We start from the raw sequence: 22,032 nt of genomic DNA on the forward strand, positions 1-22,032 counted from the left end.
ATCATGAGATTTTAAAAAAAACAACAACAAGTCACATGACCTGTGATGTCATCGGCTGAGCCAATATAAACCGTAAATTGGCAGTTATTTTTTGGCAGTTATTTTTTTTGCTGAGTCATAATGAGATTTCAAAAACAACAAGTCACATGACCTGTGATGTCATCGGCTGAGCCAATATAAACCGTAAATTGGCAGTTATTTTTGGCAGTTATTTTTTTTGCTGAGTCATCATGAGATTTCAAAAACAACAAGTCACATGACCTGTGATGTCATCGGCTGAGCCAATATAAACCGTAAATTGGCAGTTATTTTTTTGCTGAGTCATCATGAGATTTCAAAAAACAACAACAAGTCACATGACCTGTGATGTCATCGGCTGAGCCAATATAAACCGTAAATTGGCAGTTATTTTCTTTGCTGAGTCATCATGAGATTTCAAAAACAACAACAACAAGTAACATGACCTGTGATGTCATCGGCTGAGCCAATATAAACCATAAATTGGCAGTTATTTTTTTTGCTGAGTCATCATGAGATTTCAAAAACAACAACAACAAGTCACATGACCTGTGATGTCATCGGCTGAGCCAATATAAACCGTAAATTGGCAGTTAATTTCTTTGCTGAGTCATCATGAGATTTCAAAAACAACAACAACAAGTCACATGACCTGTGATGTCATCGGCTGAGCCAATATAAACCGTAAATTGGCAGTTATTTTTTTTGCTGAGTCATCATGAGATTTCAAAAACAACAAGTCACATGACCTGTGATGTCATCGGCTGAGCCAATATAAACCGTAAATTGGCAGTTATTTTTTGGCAGTTATTTTTTTTGCTGAGTCATAATGAGATTTCAAAAACAACAAGTCACATGACCTGTGGTGTCATCGGCTGAGCCAATATAAACCGTAAATTGGCAGTTATTTTTTGGCAGTTATTTTTTTTGCTGAGTCATGATGAGATTTCAAAAACAACAAGTCACATGACCTGTGATGTCATCGGCTGAGCCAATATAAACTGTAAATTGGCAGTTATTTTTTTTGCTGAGTCATCATGAGATTTCAAAAACAACAACAACAAGTCACATGACCTGTGATGTCATCGGCTGAGCCAATATAAACCGTAAATTGGCAGTTATTTTTTGGCAGTTATTTTTTTTGCTGAGTCATAATGAGATTTCAAAAACAACAAGTCACATGACCTGTGATGTCATCGGCTGAACCAATATAAACCGTAAATTGGCAGTTATTTTTTGGCAGTTATTTTTTTTGCTGAGTCATCATGAGATTTCAAAAAACAACAACAAGTCACATGACCTGTGATGTCATCGGCTGAGCCAATATAAACCGTAAATTGGCAGTTATTTTCTTTGCTGAGTCATCATGAGATTTCAAAAACAACAACAACAAGTAACATGACCTGTGATGTCATCGGCTGAGCCAATATAAACCGTAAATTGGCAGTTATTTTTTTTGCTGAGTCATCATGAGATTTCAAAAACAACAACAACAAGTCACATGACCTGTGATGTCATCGGCTGAGCCAATATAAACCGTAAATTGGCAGTTATTTTTTGGCAGTTATTTTTTTTGCTGAGTCATGATGAGATTTCAAAAAACAACAACAAGTCACATGACCTGTGATGTCATCGGCTGAGCCAATATAAACCGTAAATTGGCAGTTATTTTCTTTGCTGAGTCATCATGAGATTTCAAAAACAACAACAACAAGTAACATGACCTGTGATGCCATCGGCTGAGCCAATATAAACCGTAAATTGGCAGTTATTTTTTTTTCTGAGTCATGATGAGATTTCAAAAACAACAACAAGTAACATGACCTGTGATGCCATCGGCTGAGCCAATATAAACCGTAAATTGGCAGTTATTTTTTTTGCTGAGTCATGATGAGATTTCAAAAACAACAACAAGTCACATGACCTGTGATGTCATCGGCTGAGCCAATATAAACCGTAAATTGGCAGTTATTTTTTTTGCTGAGTCATGAGATTTCAAAAACAACAAGTCACATGACCTGTGATGTCATCGGCTGAGCCAATATAAACTGTAAATTGGCAGTTATTTTTTTTGCTGAGTCATCATGAGATTTCAAAAACAACAACAACAAGTCACATGACCTGTGATGTCATCGGCTGAGCCAATATAAACCGTAAATTGGCAGTTATTTTTTTTGCTGAGTCATCATGAGATTTCAAAAACAACAAGTCACATGACCTGTGATGTCATCGGATGAGCCAATATAAACCGTAAATTGGCAGTTATTTTTTGGCAGTTATTTTTTTTGCTGAGTCATCATGAGATTTCAAAAACAACAACAAGTCACATGACCTGTGATGTCATCAGCTGAGCCAATATAAACCTTAAATTGGCAGTTATTTTTTTTGCTGAGTCATCATGAGATTTCAAAAACAACAACAACAAGTCACATGACCTGTGATGTCATCGGCTGAGCCAATATAAACCGTAAATTGGCAGTTATTTTTTTTGCTGAGTCATCATGAGATTTCAAAAACAACAACAACAAGTCACATGACCTGTGATGTCATCGGCTGAGCCAATATAAACCGTAAATTGGCAGTTAATTTCTTTGCTGAGTCATCATGAGATTTCAAAAACAACAACAACAAGTCACATGACCTGTGATGTCATCGGCTGAGCCAATATAAACCGTAAATTGGCAGTTATTTTTTTTGCTGAGTCATAATGAGATTTCAAAAACAACAAGTCACATGACCTGTGATGTCATCGGCTGAGCCAATATAAACCGTAAATTGGCAGTTATTTTTTGGCAGTTTTTTTTGCTGAGTCATGATGAGATTTCAAAAACAACAAGTCACATGACCTGTGATGTCATCGGCTGAGCCAATATAAACTGTAAATTGGCAGTTATTTTTTTTTGCTGAGTCATCATGAGATTTCAAAAACAACAACAACAAGTCACATGACCTGTGATGTCATCGGCTGAGCCAATATAAACCGTAAATTGGCAGTTATTTTTTGGCAGTTATTTTTTTTGCTGAGTCATAATGAGATTTCAAAAACAACAAGTCACATGACCTGTGATGTCATCGGCTGAACCAATATAAACCGTAAATTGGCAGTTATTTTTTGGCAGTTATTTTTTTTGCTGAGTCATCATGAGATTTCAAAAACAACAAGTCACATGACCTGTGATGTCATCGGCTGAGCCAATATAAACCGTAAATTGGCAGTTATTTTTTTTGCTGAGTCATCATGAGATTTAAAAAAACAACAACAAGTCACATGACCTGTGATGTCATCGGCTGAGCCAATATAAACCGTAAATTGGCAGTTATTTTCTTTGCTGAGTCATCATGAGATTTCAAAAACAACAACAACAAGTAACATGACCTGTGATGCCATCGGCTGAGCCAATATAAACCGTAAATTGGCAGTTATTTTTTTTTCTGAGTCATGATGAGATTTCAAAAACAACAACAACAAGTAACATGACCTGTGATGACATCGGCTGAGCCAATATAAACCGTAAATTGGCAGTTATTTTTTTTGCTGAGTCATGATGAGATTTCAAAAACAACAACAAGTCACATGACCTGTGATGTCATCGGCTGAGCCAATATAAACCGTAAATTGGCAGTTATTTTTTTTTCTGAGTCATCATGAGATTTCAAAAACAACAACAACAAGTCACATGACCTGTGATGTCATCGGCTGAGCTGACCTGTTTGTTTCACGGAACTGAAAAAACCAAAAAACAATATGGAACAACTCTGGTCCCAGTGTTGTTAAACGCAGCTAAGGCTCTGATCCCCAAAAATTGGTTACACCCAAAGAGGCCATCAATTAAAGAGTGGATAGAAAGGGTGGAATATATAGAAGAGATGGAGTATCTTGCCTGCAGAGAGTTAGGAGAAGAGGACAGAAACAGGATGGTTTGGGAAAAGTGGAAAGTGTTCAAATCCACAGAAAAGTTCGTCCAGGGAACGACAGAAGCAGAAAGATGAAAAACCACAAAGAAGATTGCATGGCACACAGATCCGGGGGGGGGGGAAGGAAAAGGGGGGGAGGAAAAGGGGGGGAATAATAACGATATGCTAATGTAGTTAGATTCGTCAAGCGGGAAAACACCAACCTAACAGTTTAAAAATGTTAAATCCGTAATATCAAAAAAAAAAGAAAGAAAAAACACAAAAAAAAAAAAGAAAAAAAACAAACCCACGAATGATGCGAAGCCGCAAGAGAGATGCTAAGGGCGGGCGAACCGTGAGCTAGCCTCTCGGCTATATGTGAGCAGAGTCTGACGTGAATAAAAAAAGAAAAAAAAAATAAATAAAAGAAAAAAAAAAAAAAAAAAAAATGACCTGTGATGTCATCGGCTGAGCCAATATAAACCGTAAATTGGCAGTTATTTTTTTTGCTGAGTCATCATGAGATTTCAAAAACAACAACAACAAGTCACATGACCTGTGATGTCATCGGCTGAGCCAATATAAACCGTAAATTGGCAGTTAATTTCTTTGCTGAGTCATCATGAGATTTCAAAAACAACAACAAGTCACATGACCTGTGATGTCATCGGCTGAGCCAATATAAACCGTAAATTGGCAGTTATTTTTTTTGCTGAGTCATCATGAGATTTCAAAAACAACAAGTCACATGACCTGTGATGTCATCGGCTGAGCCAATATAAACCGTAAATTGGCAGTTATTTTTTGGCAGTTATTTTTTTTGCTGAGTCATGATGAGATTTCAAAAACAACAAGTCACATGACCTGTGATGTCATCGGCTGAGCCAATATAAACTGTAAATTGGCAGTTATTTTTTTTGCTGAGTCATCATGAGATTTCAAAAACAACAACAACAAGTCACATGACCTGTGATGTCATCGGCTGAGCCAATATAAACCGTAAATTGGCAGTTATTTTTTGGCAGTTATTTTTTTTGCTGAGTCATAATGAGATTTCAAAAACAACAAGTCACATGACCTGTGATGTCATCGGCTGAACCAATATAAACCGTAAATTGGCAGTTATTTTTTGGCAGTTATTTTTTTTGCTGAGTCATCATGAGATTTCAAAAACAACAACAAGTCACATGACCTGTGATGTCATCGGCTGAGCCAATATAAACCGTAAATTGGCAGTTATTTTCTTTGCTGAGTCATCATGAGATTTCAAAAACAACAACAACAAGTAACATGACCTGTGATGTCATCGGCTGAGCCAATATAAACCGTAAATTGGCAGTTATTTTTTTTGCTGTCATCATGAGATTTCAAAAACAACAACAACAAGTCACATGACCTGTGATGTCATCGGCTGAGCCAATATAAACCGTAAATTGGCAGTTATTTTTTGGCAGTTATTTTTTTTGCTGAGTCATGATGAGATTTCAAAAAACAACAACAAGTCACATGACCTGTGATGTCATCGGCTGAGCCAATATAAACCGTAAATTGGCAGTTATTTTCTTTGCTGAGTCATCATGAGATTTCAAAAACAACAACAACAAGTAACATGACCTGTGATGCCATCGGCTGAGCCAATATAAACCGTAAATTGGCAGTTATTTTTTTTTCTGAGTCATGATGAGATTTCAAAAACAACAACAACAAGTAACATGACCTGTGATGCCATCGGCTGAGCCAATATAAACCGTAAATTGGCAGTTATTTTTTTTGCTGAGTCATGATGAGATTTCAAAAACAACAACAAGTCACATGACCTGTGATGTCATCGGCTGAGCCAATATAAACCGTAAATTGGCAGTTATTTTTTTTGCTGAGTCATGAGATTTCAAAAACAACAACAAGTCACATGACCTGTGATGTCATCGGCTGAGCCAATATAAACCGTAAATTGGCAGTTATTTTTTTTTTCTGAGTCATCATGAGATTTCAAAAACAACAACAACAAGTCACATGACCTGTGATGTCATCGGCTGAGCCAATATAAACCGTAAATTGGCAGTTATTTTTTTTGCTGAGTCATCATGAGATTTCAAAAACAACAACAAGTCACATGACCTGTGATGTCATCGGCTGAGCCAATATAAACCGTAAATTGGCAGTTATTTTTTTGCTGAGTCATCATGAGATTTCAAAAACAACAACAACAAGTCACATGACCTGTGATGTCATCGGCTGAGCAAATATAAACCGTAAATTGGCAGTTATTTTTTTTGCTGAGTCATCATGAGATTTCAAAAACAACAAGTCACATGACCTGTGATGTCATCGGCTGAGCCAATATAAACCTTAAATTGGCAGTTATTTTTTTTGTTGAGTCATCATGAGATTTCAAAAACAACAACAACAAGTCACATGACCTGTGATGTCATCGGCTGAGCCAATATAAACCGTAAATTGGCAGTTATTTTTTGGCAGTTATTTTTTTTGCTGAGTCATAATGAGATTTCAAAAACAACAAGTCACATGACCTGTGATGTCATCGGCTGAGCCAATATAAACCGTAAATTGGCAGTTATTTTTTGGCAGTTATTTTTTTTGCTGAGTCATGATGAGATTTCAAAAACAACAACAACAAGTAACATGACCTGTGATGACATCGGCTGAGCCAATATAAACCGTAAATTGGCAGTTATTTTTTTTGCTGAGTCATGATGAGATTTCAAAAACAACAACAAGTCACATGACCTGTGATGTCATCGGCTGAGCCAATATAAACCGTAAATTGGCAGTTATTTTTTTTGCTGAGTCATCATGAGATTTCAAAAACAACAACAAGTCACATGACCTGTGATGTCATCGGCTGATCCAATATAAACCGTAAATTGGCAGTTATTTTTTTTGCTGAGTCATGATGAGATTTCAAAAACAACAACAACAAGTAACATGACCTGTGATGTCATCGGCTGAGCCAATATAAACCGTAAGCTGGCAGTTTTTTTTTTTGCTGAGTCATCATGAGATTTCAAAAACAACAACAACAAGTCACATGACCTGTGATGTCATCGGCTGAGCCAATATAAACCGTAAATTGGCAGTTATTTTTTGGCAGTTATTTTTTTTGCTGAGTCATGATGAGATTTCAAAAACAACAACAACAAGTCACATAACCTGTGATGTCATCGGCTGAGCCAATATAAACAATAAATTGGCAGTTATTTTTTGGCAGTTATTTTTTTTGCTGAGTCATGATGAGATTTCAAAAACAACAACAACAACAAATCACATGACCTGTGATGTCATCGGCTGAGCCAATATAAACCGTAAATTGGCAGTTATTTTTTTGCTGAGTCATGATGAGATTTCAAAAACAACAAGTCACATGACCTGTGATGTCATCGGCTGAGCCAATATAAACCGTAAATTGGCAGTTATTTTTTTTGCTGAGTCATGATGAGATTTCAAAAACAACAACAAGTCACATGACCTGTGATGTCATCGGCTGAGCCAATATAAACCGTAAATTGGCAGTTATTTTTTGGCAGTTATTTTTTTTGCTGAGTCATGATGAGATTTCAAAAACAACAAGTCACATTACCTGTGATGTCATCGGCTGAGCCAATATAAACCGTAAATTGGCAGTTATTTTTTGGCAGTTATTTTTTTTGCTGAGTCATGATGAGATTTCAAAAACAACAAGTCACATTACCTGTGATGTCATCGGCTGAGCCAATATAAACCGTAAATTGGCAGTTATTTTTTGGCAGTTATTTTTTTTGCTGAATCATGATGAGATTTCAAAAACAACAAGTCACATTACCTGTGATGTCATCGGCTGAGCCAATATAAACCGTAAATTGGCAGTTATTTTTTGGCAGTTATTTTTTTTGCTGAGTCATGATGAGATTTCTAAAACAACAAGTCACATTACCTGTGATGTCATCGGCTGAGCCAATATAAACCGTAAATTGGCAGTTATTTTTTTTTGCTGAGTCATCATGAGATTTCAAAAACAACAAGTCACATGACCTGTGATGTCATCGGCTGAGCCAATATAAACTGTAAATTGGCAGTTATGTTTTTTTGCTGAGTCATCATGAGATTTCAAAAACAACAACAAGTCACATGACCTGTGATGTCATCAGCTGAGCCAATATAAACCTTAAATTGGCAGTTATTTTTTTTGCTGAGTCATCATGAGATTTCAAAAACAACAACAACAAGTCACATGACCTGTGATGTCATCGGCTGAGCCAATATAAACCGTAAATTGGCAGTTATTTTTTTTGCTGAGTCATCATGAGATTTCAAAAACAACAAGTCACATGACCTGTGATGTCATCGGCTGAGCCAATATAAACCTTAAATTGGCAGTTATTTTTTTTGCTGAGTCATCATGAGATTTCAAAAACAACAAGTCACATGACCTGTGATGTCATCGGCTGAGCCAATATAAACTGTAAATTGGCAGTTATTTTTTTTGCTGAGTCATCATGAGATTTCAAAAACAACAACAAGTCACATGACCTGTGATGTCATCGGCTGAGCCAATATAAACCGTAAATTGGCAGTTATTTTTTGGCAGTTATTTTTTTTGCTGAGTCATAATGAGATTTCAAAAACAACAAGTCACATGACCTGTGATGTCATCGGCTGAGCCAATATAAACCGTAAATTGGCAGTTATTTTTTGGCAGTTATTTTTTTTGCTGAGTCATCATGAGATTTCAAAAACAACAAGTCACATGACCTGTGATGTCATCGGCTGAGCCAATATAAACCGTAAATTGGCAGTTATTTTTTTTGCTGAGTCATCATGAGATTTCAAAAAACAACAACAAGTCACATGACCTGTGATGTCATCGGCTGAGCCAATATAAACCGTAAATTGGCAGTTATTTTCTTTGCTGAGTCATCATGAGATTTCAAAAACAACAACAAGTAACATGACCTGTGATGTCATCGGCTGAGCCAATATAAACCGTAAATTGGCAGTTATTTTTTTGCTGAGTCATCATGAGATTTCAAAAACAACAACAACAAGTCACATGACCTGTGATGTCATCGGCTGAGCCAATATAAACCGTAAATTGGCAGTTATTTTTTTTGCTGAGTCATCATGAGATTTCAAAAACAACAAGTCACATGACCTGTGATGTCATCGGCTGAGCCAATATAAACCTTAAATTGGCAGTTATTTTTTTTGTTGAGTCATCATGAGATTTCAAAAACAACAACAAGTCACATGACCTGTGATGTCATCGGCTGAGCCAATATAAACCGTAAATTGGCAGTTATTTTTTTTGCTGAGTCATCATGAGATTTCAAAAACAACAACAAGTCACATGACCTGTGATGTCATCGGCTGAGCCAATATAAACCGTAAATTGGCAGTTATTTTTTGGCAGTTATTTTTTTTGCCGAGTCATGATGAGATTTCAAAAACAACAAGTCACATGACCTGTGATGTCATCGGCTGAGCCAATATAAACCGTAAATTGGCAGTTATTTTTTTTGCTGAGTCATCATGAGATTTCAAAAAACAACAAGTCACATGACCTGTGATGTCATCGGCTGAGCCAATATAAACCGTAAATTGGCAGTTATTTTCTTTGCTGAGTCATCATGAGATTTCAAAAACAACAACAACAAGTAACATGACCTGTGATGCCATCGGCTGAGCCAATATAAACCGTAAATTGGCAGTTATTTTTTTTTCTGAGTCATGATGAGATTTCAAAAACAACAACAACAAGTAACATGACCTGTGATGACATCGGCTGAGCCAATATAAACCGTAAATTGGCAGTTATTTTTTTTGCTGAGTCATGATGAGATTTCAAAAACAACAACAAGTCACATGACCTGTGATGTCATCGGCTGAGCCAATATAAACCGTAAATTGGCAGTTATTTTTTTTGCTGAGTCATCATGAGATTTCAAAAACAACAACAAGTCACATGACCTGTGATGTCATCGGCTGAGCCAATATAAACCGTAAATTGGCAGTTATTTTTTTGCTGAGTCATCATGAGATTTCAAAAACAACAACAAGTCACATGACCTGTGATGTCATCGGCTGAGCCAATATAAACCTTAAATTGGCAGTTATTTTTTTTGTTGAGTCATCATGAGATTTCAAAAACAACAACAACAAGTCACATGACCTGTGATGTCATCGGCTGAGCCAATATAAACCGTAAATTGGCAGTTATTTTTTTTGCTGAGTCATGATGAGATTTCAAAAACAACAACAAGTCACATGACCTGTGATGTCATCGGCTGAGCCAATATAAACCGTAAATTGGCAGTTATTTTTTTTGCTGAGTCATCATGAGATTTCAAAAACAACAACAAGTCACATGACCTGTGATGTCATCGGCTGAGCCAATATAAACCGTAAATTGGCAGTTATTTTTTTTGCTGAGTCATCATGAGATTTCAAAAACAACAAGTCACATGACCTGTGATGTCATCGGCTGAGCCAATATAAACCTTAAATTGGCAGTTATTTTTTTTGCTGAGTCATCATGAGATTTCAAAAACAACAACAAGTCACATGACCTGTGATGTCATCGGCTGAGCCAATATAAACCGTAAATTGGCAGTTATTTTTTTTGCTGAGTCATCATGAGATTTCAAAAACAACAACAACAAGTCACATGACCTGTGATGTCATTGGCTGAGCCAATATAAACCGTAAATTGGCAGTTATTTTTTGGCAGTTATTTTTTTTGCTGAGTCATAATGAGATTTCAAAAACAACAAGTCACATGACCTGTGATGTCATCGGCTGAGCCAATATAAACCGTAAATTGGCAGTTATTTTTTGGCAGTTATTTTTTTTGCTGAGTCATGATGAGATTTCAAAAACAACAACAACAAGTAACATGACCTGTGATGACATCGGCTGAGCCAATATAAACCGTAAATTGGCAGTTATTTTTTTTGCTGAGTCATGATGAGATTTCAAAAACAACAACAAGTCACATGACCTGTGATGTCATGGGCTGAGCCAATATAAACCGTAAATTGGCAGTTATTTTTTTTGCTGAGTCATCATGAGATTTCAAAAACAACAAGTCACATGACCTGTGATGTCATCGGCTGAGCCAATATAAACCTTAAATTGGCAGTTATTTTTTTTGCTGAGTCATCATGAGATTTCAAAAACAACAACAAGTCACATGACCTGTGATGTCATCGGCTGAGCCAATATAAACCGTAAATTGGCAGTTATTTTTTTGCTGAGTCATCATGAGATTTCAAAAACAACAACAACAAGTCACATGACCTGTGATGTCATCGGCTGAGCCAATATAAACCGTAAATTGGCAGTTATTTTTTGGCAGTTATTTTTTTTGCTGAGTCATAATGAGATTTCAAAAACAACAAGTCCCATGACCTGTGATGTCATCGGCTGAGCCAATATAAACCGTAAATTGGCAGTTATTTTTTGGCAGTTATTTTTTTTTCTGAGTCATCATGAGATTTCAAAAACAACAACAACAAGTCACATGACCTGTGATGTCATCGGCTGAGCCAATATAAACCGTAAATTGGCAGTTATTTTTTTTGCTGAGTCATCATGAGATTTCAAAAACAACAACAAGTCACATGACCTGTGATGTCATCAGCTGAGCCAATATAAACCTTAAATTGGCAGTTATTTTTTTTGCTGAGTCATGATGAGATTTCAAAAACAACAACAAGTCACATGACCTGTGATGTCATCGGCTGAGCCAATATAAACCGTAAATTGGCAGTTATTTTTTTTGCTGAGTCATCATGAGATTTCAAAAACAACAAGTCACATGACCTGTGATGTCATCGGCTGAGCCAATATAAACAATAAATTGGCAGTTATTTTTTGGCAGTTATTTTTTTTGCTGAGTCATGATGAGATTTCAAAAACAACAACAACAACAAGTCACATGACCTGTGATGTCATCGGCTGAGCCAATATAAACCGTAAATTGGCAGTTATTTTTTCTGCTGAGTCATCATGAGATTTCAAAAACAACAAGTCACATGACCTGTGATGTCATCGGCTGAGCCAATATAAACCTTAAATTGGCAGTTATTTTTTTTGCTGAGTCATCATGAGATTTCAAAAACAACAACAAGTCACATGACCTGTGATGTCATCGGCTGAGCCAATATAAACCGTAAATTGGCAGTTATTTTTTGGCAGTTATTTTTTTTGCTGAGTCATAATGAGATTTCAAAAACAACAAGTCACATGACCTGTGATGTCATCGGCTGAGCCAATATAAACCGTAAATTGGCAGTTATTTTTTGGCAGTTATTTTTTTTGCTGAGTCATGATGAGATTTCAAAAACAACAACAAGTAACATGACCTGTGATGACATCGGCTGAGCCAATATAAACCGTAAATTGGCAGTTATTTTTTGGCAGTTATTTTTTTTGCTGAGTCATAATGAGATTTCAAAAACAACAAGTCACATGACCTGTGATGTCATCGGCTGAGCCAATATAAACCGTAAATTGGCAGTTTTTTTTGCTGAGTCATCATGAGATTTCAAAAACAACAAGTCACATGACCTGTGATGTCATCGGCTGAGCCAATATAAACCTTAAATTGGCAGTTATTTTTTTTGCTGAGTCATCATGAGATTTCAAAAACAACAACAAGTCACATGACCTGTGATGTCATCGGCTGAGCCAATATAAACCGTAAATTGGCAGTTATTTTTTTTGCTGAGTCATCATGAGATTTCAAAAACAACAACAACAAGTCACATGACCTGTGATGTCATCGGCTGAGCCAATATAAACCGTAAATTGGCAGTTATTTTTTGGCAGTTATTTTTTTTGCTGAGTCATAATGAGATTTCAAAAACAACAAGTCACATGACCTGTGATGTCATCGGCTGAGCCAATATAAACCGTAAATTGGCAGTTATTTTTTGGCAGTTATTTTTTTTGCTGAGTCATGATGAGATTTCAAAAACAACAACAACAAGTAACATGACCTGTGATGACATCGGCTGAGCCAATATAAACCGTAAATTGGCAGTTATTTTTTTTGCTGAGTCATGATGAGATTTCAAAAACAACAAGTCACATGACCTGTGATGTCATCGGCTGAGCCAATATAAACCGTAAATTGGCAGTTATTTTTTTTGCTGAGTCATCATGAGATTTCAAAAACAACAAGTCACATGACCTGTGATGTCATCGGCTGAGCCAATATAAACCTTAAATTGGCAGTTATTTTTTTTGCTGAGTCATCATGAGATTTCAAAAACAACAGCAACAAGTAACATGACCTGTGATGACATCGGCTGAGCCAATATAAACCGTAAATTGGCAGTTATTTTTTTTGCTGAGTCATGATGAGATTTCAAAAACAACAACAAGTCACATGACCTGTGATGTCATCGGCTGAGCCAATATAAACCGTAAATTGGCAGTTATTTTTTTTCTGAGTCATGAGATTTCAAAAACAACAACAACAAGTCACATGACCTGTGATGTCATCGGCTGAGCCAATATAAACCGTAAATTGCCAGTTATTTTTTTTGCTGAGTCATCATGAGATTTCAAAAACAACAACAAGTCACATGACCTGTGATGTCATCAGCTGAGCCAATATAAACCTTAAATTGGCAGTTATTTTTTTTGCTGAGTCATGATGAGATTTCAAAAACAACAACAAGTCACATGACCTGTGATGTCATCGGCTGAGCCAATATAAACCGTAAATTGGCAGTTATTTTTTGGCAGTTATTTTTTTTGCTGAGTCATGATGAGATTTCAAAAACAACAAGTCACATGACCTGTGATGTCATCGGCTGAGCCAATATAAACCGTAAATTGGCAGTTATTTTTTGGCAGTTATTTTTTTTGCTGAGTCATGATGAGATTTCAAAAACAACAACAACAAGTAACATGACCTGTGATGACATCGGCTGAGCCAATATAAACCGTAGATTGGCAGTTATTTTTTTTGCTGAGTCATGATGAGATTTCAAAAACAACAACAAGTCACATGACCTGTGATGTCATCGGCTGAGCCAATATAAACCGTAAATTGGCAGTTATTTTTTGGCAGTTATTTTTTTTGCTGAGTCATAATGAGATTTCAAAAACAACAAGTCACATGACCTGTGATGTCATCGGCTGAGCCAATATAAACCGTAAATTGGCAGTTATTTTTTGGCAGTTATTTTTTTTGCTGAGTCATGATGAGATTTCAAAAACAACAACAACAAGTAACATGACCTGTGATGACATCGGCTGAGCCAATATAAACCGTAAATTGGCAGTTATTTTTTTTGCTGAGTCATGATGAGATTTCAAAAACAACAACAAGTCACATGACCTGTGATGTCATCGGCTGAGCCAATATAAACCGTAAATTGGCAGTTTTTTTTTTTGCTGAGTCATCATGAGATTTCAAAAACAACAACAAGTCACATGACCTGTGATGTCATCGGCTGAGCCAATATAAACCGTAAATTGGCAGTTATTTTTTGGCAGTTATTTTTTTTGCTGAGTCATAATGAGATTTCAAAAACAACAAGTCACATGACCTGTGATGTCATCGGCTGAGCCAATATAAACCGTAAAGTGGCAGTTATTTTTTGGCAGTTATTTTTTTTGCTGAGTCATGATGAGATTTCAAAAACAACAAGTCACATGACCTGTGATGTCATCGGCTGAGCCAATATAAACTGTAAATTGGCAGTTATTTTTTTTGCTGAGTCATCATGAGATTTCAAAAACAACAACAACAAGTCACATGACCTGTGATGTCATCGGCTGAGCCAATATAAACCGTAAATTGGCAGTTATTTTTTGGCAGTTATTTTTTTTGCTGAGTCATAATGAGATTTCAAAAACAACAAGTCACATGACCTGTGATGTCATCGGCTGAGCCAATATAAACCGTAAATTGGCAGTTATTTTTTGGCAGTTATTTTTTTTGCTGAGTCATCATGAGATTTCAAAAAACAACAACAAGTCACATGACCTGTGATGTCATCGGCTGAGCCAATATAAACCGTAAATTGGCAGGTATTTTCTTTGCTGAGTCATCATGAGATTTCAAAAACAACAACAAGTAACATGACCTGTGATGTCATCGGCTGAGCCAATATAAACCGTAAATTGGCAGTTATTTTCTTTGCTGAGTCATCATGAGATTTCAAAAACAACAACAAGTCACATGACCTGTGATGTCATCGGCTGGGCCAATATAAACCGTAAATTGGCAGTTATTTTTTTTGCTGAGTCATGATGAGATTTCAAAAACAACAAGTCACATGACCTGTGATGTCATCGGCTGAGCCAATATAAACCTTAAATTGGCAGTTATTTTTTTTGCTGAGTCATCATGAGATTTCAAAAACAACAACAACAAGTCACATGACCTGTGATGTCATCGGCTGAGCCAATATAAACCGTAAATTGGCAGTTTTTTTTTTGCCGAGTCATCATGAGATTTCAAAAACAACAACAAGTCACATGACCTGTGATGTCATCGGCTGAGCCAATATAAACCGTAAATTGGCAGTTATTTTTTTGCTGAGTCATCATGAGATTTCAAAAACAACAACAAGTCACATGACCTGTGATGTCATCGGCTGAGCCAATATAAACCGTAAATTGGCAGTTATTTTTTGGCAGTTATTTTTTTTGCTGAGTCATGATGAGATTTCAAAAACAACAAGTCACATGACATGTGATGTCATCGGCTGAGCCAATATAAACCGTAAATTGGCAGTTATTTTTTTTTGCTGAGTCATCATGAGATTTCAAAAAACAACAACAAGTCACATGACCTGTGATGTCATCGGCTGAGCCAATATAAACCGTAAATTGGCAGTTATTTTCTTTGCTGAGTCATCATGAGATTTCAAAAACAACAACAAGTAACATGACCTGTGATGTCATCGGCTGAGCCAATATAAACCGTAAATTGGCAGTTATTTTTTTGCTGAGTCATCATGAGATTTCAAAAACAACAAGTCACATGACCTGTGATGTCATCGGCTGAGCCAATATAAACCGTAAATTGGCAGTTATTTTTTTTGCTGAGTCATGATGAGATTTCAAAAACAACAACAAGTAACATGACCTGTGATGACATCGGCTGAGCCAATATAAACCGTAAATTGGCAGTTATTTTTTTTGCTGAGTCATCATGAGATTTCAAAAACAACAACAAGTCACATGACCTGTGATGTCATCGGCTGAGCCAATATAAACCGTAAATTGGCAGTTATTTTTTTTGCTGAGTCATCATGAGATTTCAAAAACAACAACAAGTCACATGACCTGTGATGTCATCGGCTGAGCCAATATAAACCGTAAATTGGCAGTTATTTTTTTTGCTGAGTCATCATGAGATTTCAAAAACAACAACAACAAGTCACATGACCTGTGATGTCATCGGCTGAGCCAATATAAACCGGTGCAGAGAGGGAAGACAGCAGAAGCTGAGTGTTCACTGACCAGTGAAGACGTGTTTCTAATCTCTCCTGAGATTTTTCTTGCGATTTGATTCGATTTCATTCGATTAGATTTCATTGCGATTTCTATTATTGTACATTTAAAGAGTGTTTCTTTATTTCTTAATAATGAGACAATTTAAATGTAAAAAGCTTTTTTCTCTGAAAAACACCAAAGAGAAACCCAGCAAAGGAAGGGCAGCTATGAAAGGGGGTATCAGTGACCAGCCTGCAGATACCCCCAAAAAGCTCCCCAAAATGAAGAGGACCCGGACGTTTGTACGCGGCTGTTTCAGAGCCGTTGTTGGATGTTTCGGATCCGGCTGTAAAGCCAAAGGACATCACCGGGATACCGACACTGAGATTGGTAAGTACTATGGATAGTGATCGATACAATATGTACTCTGAATAAGTCGCCTACACTCATCGATCAAAGGAACCTTCATCCCAAAATGATTCCTTTTCATAGAATTTTAGAACAGAAGTGATTGTGAAAGTGATTGTTAAGCCTCTATGTGATCTTTATATCATCCCCTCTGTCCGATACAAAGCTGCATCCGAGTGCCTGTGTGTTATTTAAAAAAGAACCGGTTTCTACCGGTATAAAGCGGAAGGAAACCCATCGATTTAACAGTTTCACAAAACATTTATATTCCCAGCATGCTGGGAATGCCAACTGTCACATTGGTTGTGCTTTCAACCAAACTGTCATAACGGATCACATGTGCGGCGTTATGGCAGTTAATAATTAAACAGATGCCAAGATGGATACATTGCAATACAAGTAGACATTTTTTTTGTGTATAAAGCACAGGCACTAGGATGCAGCTTTTTATGTGACAGAGGGGATGAACAGATGAGGGATAATGAGAGGTGACAGGCAGGGAGGGGGAGGGGGTAGGAGACACAAGGAGAGCTGCAGATAGTAGCGTATGATGGAGACACGTACAGGGAGGATGAGGGGGAGGAGGAGACACAGTGAGAGCTGCAGATAGTATTGTATGATGAAGACACGTACAGGGAGGGTGAGGAGACACAGGGAGAGCTGCAGATAGTAGCGTATGATTGAGACATGTACATGGAGGGCGAGGGAGGAGGAGAGGACACAGGGAGAGCTGCAGATAGCAGCGTATGATGGAGACACGTACTGACTCCGGTGTCAGAACTCTGCAGCCCTGATACATGGGAGTCAGTGCAGAGAGGGGGAGGGTAGAAACTGGTAGGATCAGACAAATATTTCATACACAGCGCAAGCACTATAACAGGCTTTAAAAGAACAGGATCTTTATTCATTTTTGGGGGACAACAAACGTTTTAATGGTGCCAAAACACGCAAAAAATATTTTGTTATAAAAACATCTTTATTGGAGTCCAAAGTTACACATGTATAGGAATGGAAATGGATATTGATTAGAGGTCACACCCCCCCCCCCCATAGAGGCTGGGTGTTTAATAATAAGAAACAGAAGCACTGCAGATTACTCCCCCGCACATGAAAATGAAGAATCAGTTCCCTTTCTGACTCCATTCATTTATAGGAAGGCCACCATTGGTGATCCCTGTGTCCCTGTTATGTTGGGTTTATTTATTGTCCCTGGCATTGGAATTTTGAACTTTTCTCTCTATAATTTGATGTTGTATAAATTATATATATATATATATATATATATATATATATATATATATATATATATATATATATATATATATATATATATATATATATATATATATATATATATATACACACACACAGAGCTTTTTATCTCAGAAAATAGGTGCAGGAACTCAACCACGACCCGTTCAAATTTCACAAACAGTAGAAAGGTCTTAAAGGGGCATTAAATACCAGAATTGCATTACATACAGTGTGCAGCGTTCAGGGGGTTACAAAGCTGTCACTTGTTAACACAGAAACCAGATTTCTGTGTTTACAAGTGATTGTGGTGAGCAGGGACTAAAGGGTCTGAGCAAGAGGTGGTGGAACTGAGTTCCCCCAAGTTCCCCCTGAAAAAAATGAAAAAAAGCCATATATATATATATATATATATATATATATATATATATATATATATATATATATATATATATATATTGTAGGTGAAAGTGCTAAACCTGATTCTTCTTTTTTTATTATTGCAGATGTACGCAGTATTTACTGCAGAGACAGCTCACAAGGCAGGACTGCCCTAGTGAGCGAGACAGAATATATATGCTACATTGAGGCTCCACCAGCATGTGACATTCACGTGGAGGGTTTACCAGCATGTGACGATCACACAGAGACGTCACCAGCATGTGACGTTCACACAGAGGCTCCACCAGCATGTGACGATCACACAGAGGCTCCACCAGCATGTGACGATCACACAGAGGCTCCACCAGCATGTGACGATCACACAGAGGCTCCACCAGCATGTGATGCTCACACAGAGGCACCACCAGCATGTGACATTCACACAGAGGCACCACCAGCATGTGACGTTCACACAGAGGCACCACCAGCATGTGACGTTCACACACAGGCTCCACCAGCATGTGACGTTCACACACAGGCTCCACCAGCATGTGTCGTTGACATGGAGACTCCACTAACATGTGTAGTTCACATGGAGACTCCACCAACATGTGACGTTCACATGGAGACACCACCTGAATGTCACATTCATGTTGACACTCCAGCACAATGTGACGTACATGTTGGGAACCCACCAAAAAAACAGGGCAGCCATGGGAATATCTCCTACCATGAAGATGCGGGCAAGATTACAGAAAAGGATAGGCAGATCCTGGTGGTAGGGGATTCTGTTATTAGAGGGACAGAAAGGGCAATCTGTCAGAATGACGGTGATCGACGCACAGTATATTGTTTCCCGGTCGCACGAGTTCGAGACATTGCAGATCTGATGGACGGATTGTTGGATGCGGCTGGGGAGGACCCAGCTGTCATGGTACATATTGGAACCAACGACAACATTAGAAGAAAATGGAGCGCCCTACAAAATGATTTTAGGGACTTAGGAGCTATACTGAAGAAAAGAACCTCCAAGGCAGCATTTTCAGAAATACTGCCCGTACCTCGAGCCACACCAAGGAGGCAGCAGGAGCTAAGGGTGCTTAGCAGATGGCTGAAGAACTGGTGCAGGAAGAAGGGGTTCAGCTTCATGGAGACCTGGACTGACTTTTCAATTGGTTACTTGCTCTACAGCAGGGATGGACTTCACTTAAATGAACAGAGTGCAGCTCTATTGGGAAAGAAAATAGCCCAAAAGTTGGGAATTTCTTTAAATCAACCACGTGTCATTCACATTAAGACTCATTCAGCGTGCAATGATTCTGTTGAGACTCGGGCAGAATGTAACTTTCCCACTACGACTCCAGCAGATTGTGGCGTTCCGAACGAGACTCCTCCCGAATGTGACAGTCACGAGTCACCTCCAAAATGTGACGTTCACAATAAGACCGGTCCAGAATTTGACATTCACAATGAGACTACTCCAGAATGTGACATTCACAACCAGTCTCCTCCAGAATGTGATATTCACAATGAGACTACTCCAGAGCCTCCGTCCGAGCTGACGTCACGCATCAGCTGCTGAACTCTCTGTCTAGCAGCGGCACAACAACAAGGATTTAGCCGTCTCTCCCCGGCTCCCTCCGGCTGCCCAGTTCTCATGCCTTGCTGACTGTCAGCTACAGACGCACACCAGCTCCCACGACTGCACCATAATACTATGATGTAAGTGCTGGATATTTTTATGTTTTACAATTAAAAGCAGTATACTCAGAGGCGCTTTTCTCTTTTGTTTTCTACTCCAGAAATTCACGATCACAATGAGACACCTCCAGAATGTGACATTTGTGTAAAGAATTCACCAGCATGTGACTTTCACACAGAGACTCCACCAGCATGTGACGAAGATGGGGGCAAGGTTACCAGAAAGGATAGGCACATACTTGTGGTAGGGGATTCAGTTATTGGAAGAATACAGAGGGCAATCTGTCACAAAGACCATTATCGCCAAACAGTATGTTGTTTACCAGGCGCTCGGGTTCGGAACATTGCAGATTGCATGGACAAATTATTGGATGGCACTGGAGAGGACCCAGCTGTCATGGTATATATCGGTACCAATGACAAAGTTAGAGAAAGATGGAGCGCCCTACAAAATGATTTTAGGGACTTGGGGGCCATATTGAAGAAAAGGTCCCCCAAGGCTATATTTTCTGAAATACTGCCTGTACCTCGAGCCACACCACAGAGACAGCAAGAGCTTATGGTACTTAACAAGTGGCTGAGAAACTGGTGCAGGGAGGAGGGGGTTTGGATTCATGGCGAACTGGGCAGACTTTTCAGGCCGTTACCATCTTTATAGTAGTGACGGATTGCACTTAAATGGGAGGGGTGCAGCTTTCTTGGGATTGAAGATGGCCAAAATGTTGCAAGAAAATTTAAACTAGGTGATGAGAAGAGGACGATTTGCTAGTGAATATGAGGGAGAGGATCTTCATTTCAAGCCATCATGACAGGAATCCACTACGTCATCAATCTCTTAAAAGATTCTGATTTACCAACTATCAATGTAGCTGGACAAACAAAACAATTGGCTGTTCCTAGAAGAGGACTCAACAAAAAGTTTGAGGGACCCTCCCAGGGGCCAGGTACGGCTGTACCAACACAGGTACGGCTGCCACTCCAGTAACCGGGGGTCTTCCCATCAGCCCTCTATTTACCTTTCTGCAGCTTCTGCAGAAGCTTTAATTTTTGACAATACATTGCCCAAACATAATCACCTGTAAAAAAAAGTGTCTGAGATGTTGGTGGTAAACAGCCTGCTTTCCCCGAGGGAACTGAATCAAGCCCTCCAAAAGTTGCAAAGAGTGTAAATGTAGACATTAAGCTTTAAGGTTAATCAAAATTATAACACTCTAAAGGGAAAGGTAGAACAAAGGGGGAGTATGGAAGAGGGAGAGAGGGAGGAAAGGGGGAGAAGGGAAGGTTGGAGAAAGAAGGGGGTGAGGGTTGGGGGGAATCCCACACCCCTTCCTTACCCGCAACTTTCCATCCCCCCTACTTTCCTCCCTCTCTGCCTCTTCCATACTCTCCCTCCCCTTGTTCTACCTTTCCCTTTAGAATGTGATATTTTTGATTAACCTTAAAGCATAATGTCTACATTTACATTCTTGGCAACTTTTGGATATGAGGTAGCTTTTGGAGGACTTGGTTTGGTTCCCCCCGGGCCTAGCAGGCTGTTTACCACCAAAATCTAAAGCACGCTTTTACAGGTGATATGTTTGATCTATGTATTGTCAATCGACATAAAGTAATTGATTATGTTGTGAAGTTTGGAGGTCGGTAGGCTTTTAAAGGCGTGTGTTGGACCGGCTATAAGGGGAGGTTGAAGGCCGGTATGTTTTTAAAGGCGTGTGTTGGACCGGCTATAAGGGGAGGTTGGAGGCCGGTATGTTTTAGAGGCGTGTGTTGGACTGGCTATGAGTGAAGGTTGGAACTCTTTTTGTCTTTAGAGGTGGAAGGAGTCTTTCCAGGTTTCTTTAGGCTTTCTCTGCTGGAGAAATGAGAACTCTTCCCGTCAGTGAGGTCCTTCATAGAGAAGTCCAAGGCCTCTTTCACACGGGGTGT

General features: G+C 38.4%; 1 protein-coding gene across 2 annotated transcripts in view; it reads right to left on the reverse strand.

The window, feature by feature from the left end:
* DLG2 (discs large MAGUK scaffold protein 2) overlaps positions 1 to 22,032 on the reverse strand; it is a 2,211,856-nt gene that overhangs the window by 1,973,842 nt on the left and 215,982 nt on the right. The window lies entirely within an intron of this gene.

The sequence above is a fragment of the Rana temporaria genome, chromosome 2, assembly GCF_905171775.1.
Source record: "Rana temporaria chromosome 2, aRanTem1.1, whole genome shotgun sequence".
In the NCBI taxonomy this organism is placed as follows: Eukaryota; Metazoa; Chordata; class Amphibia; order Anura; family Ranidae; genus Rana; species Rana temporaria.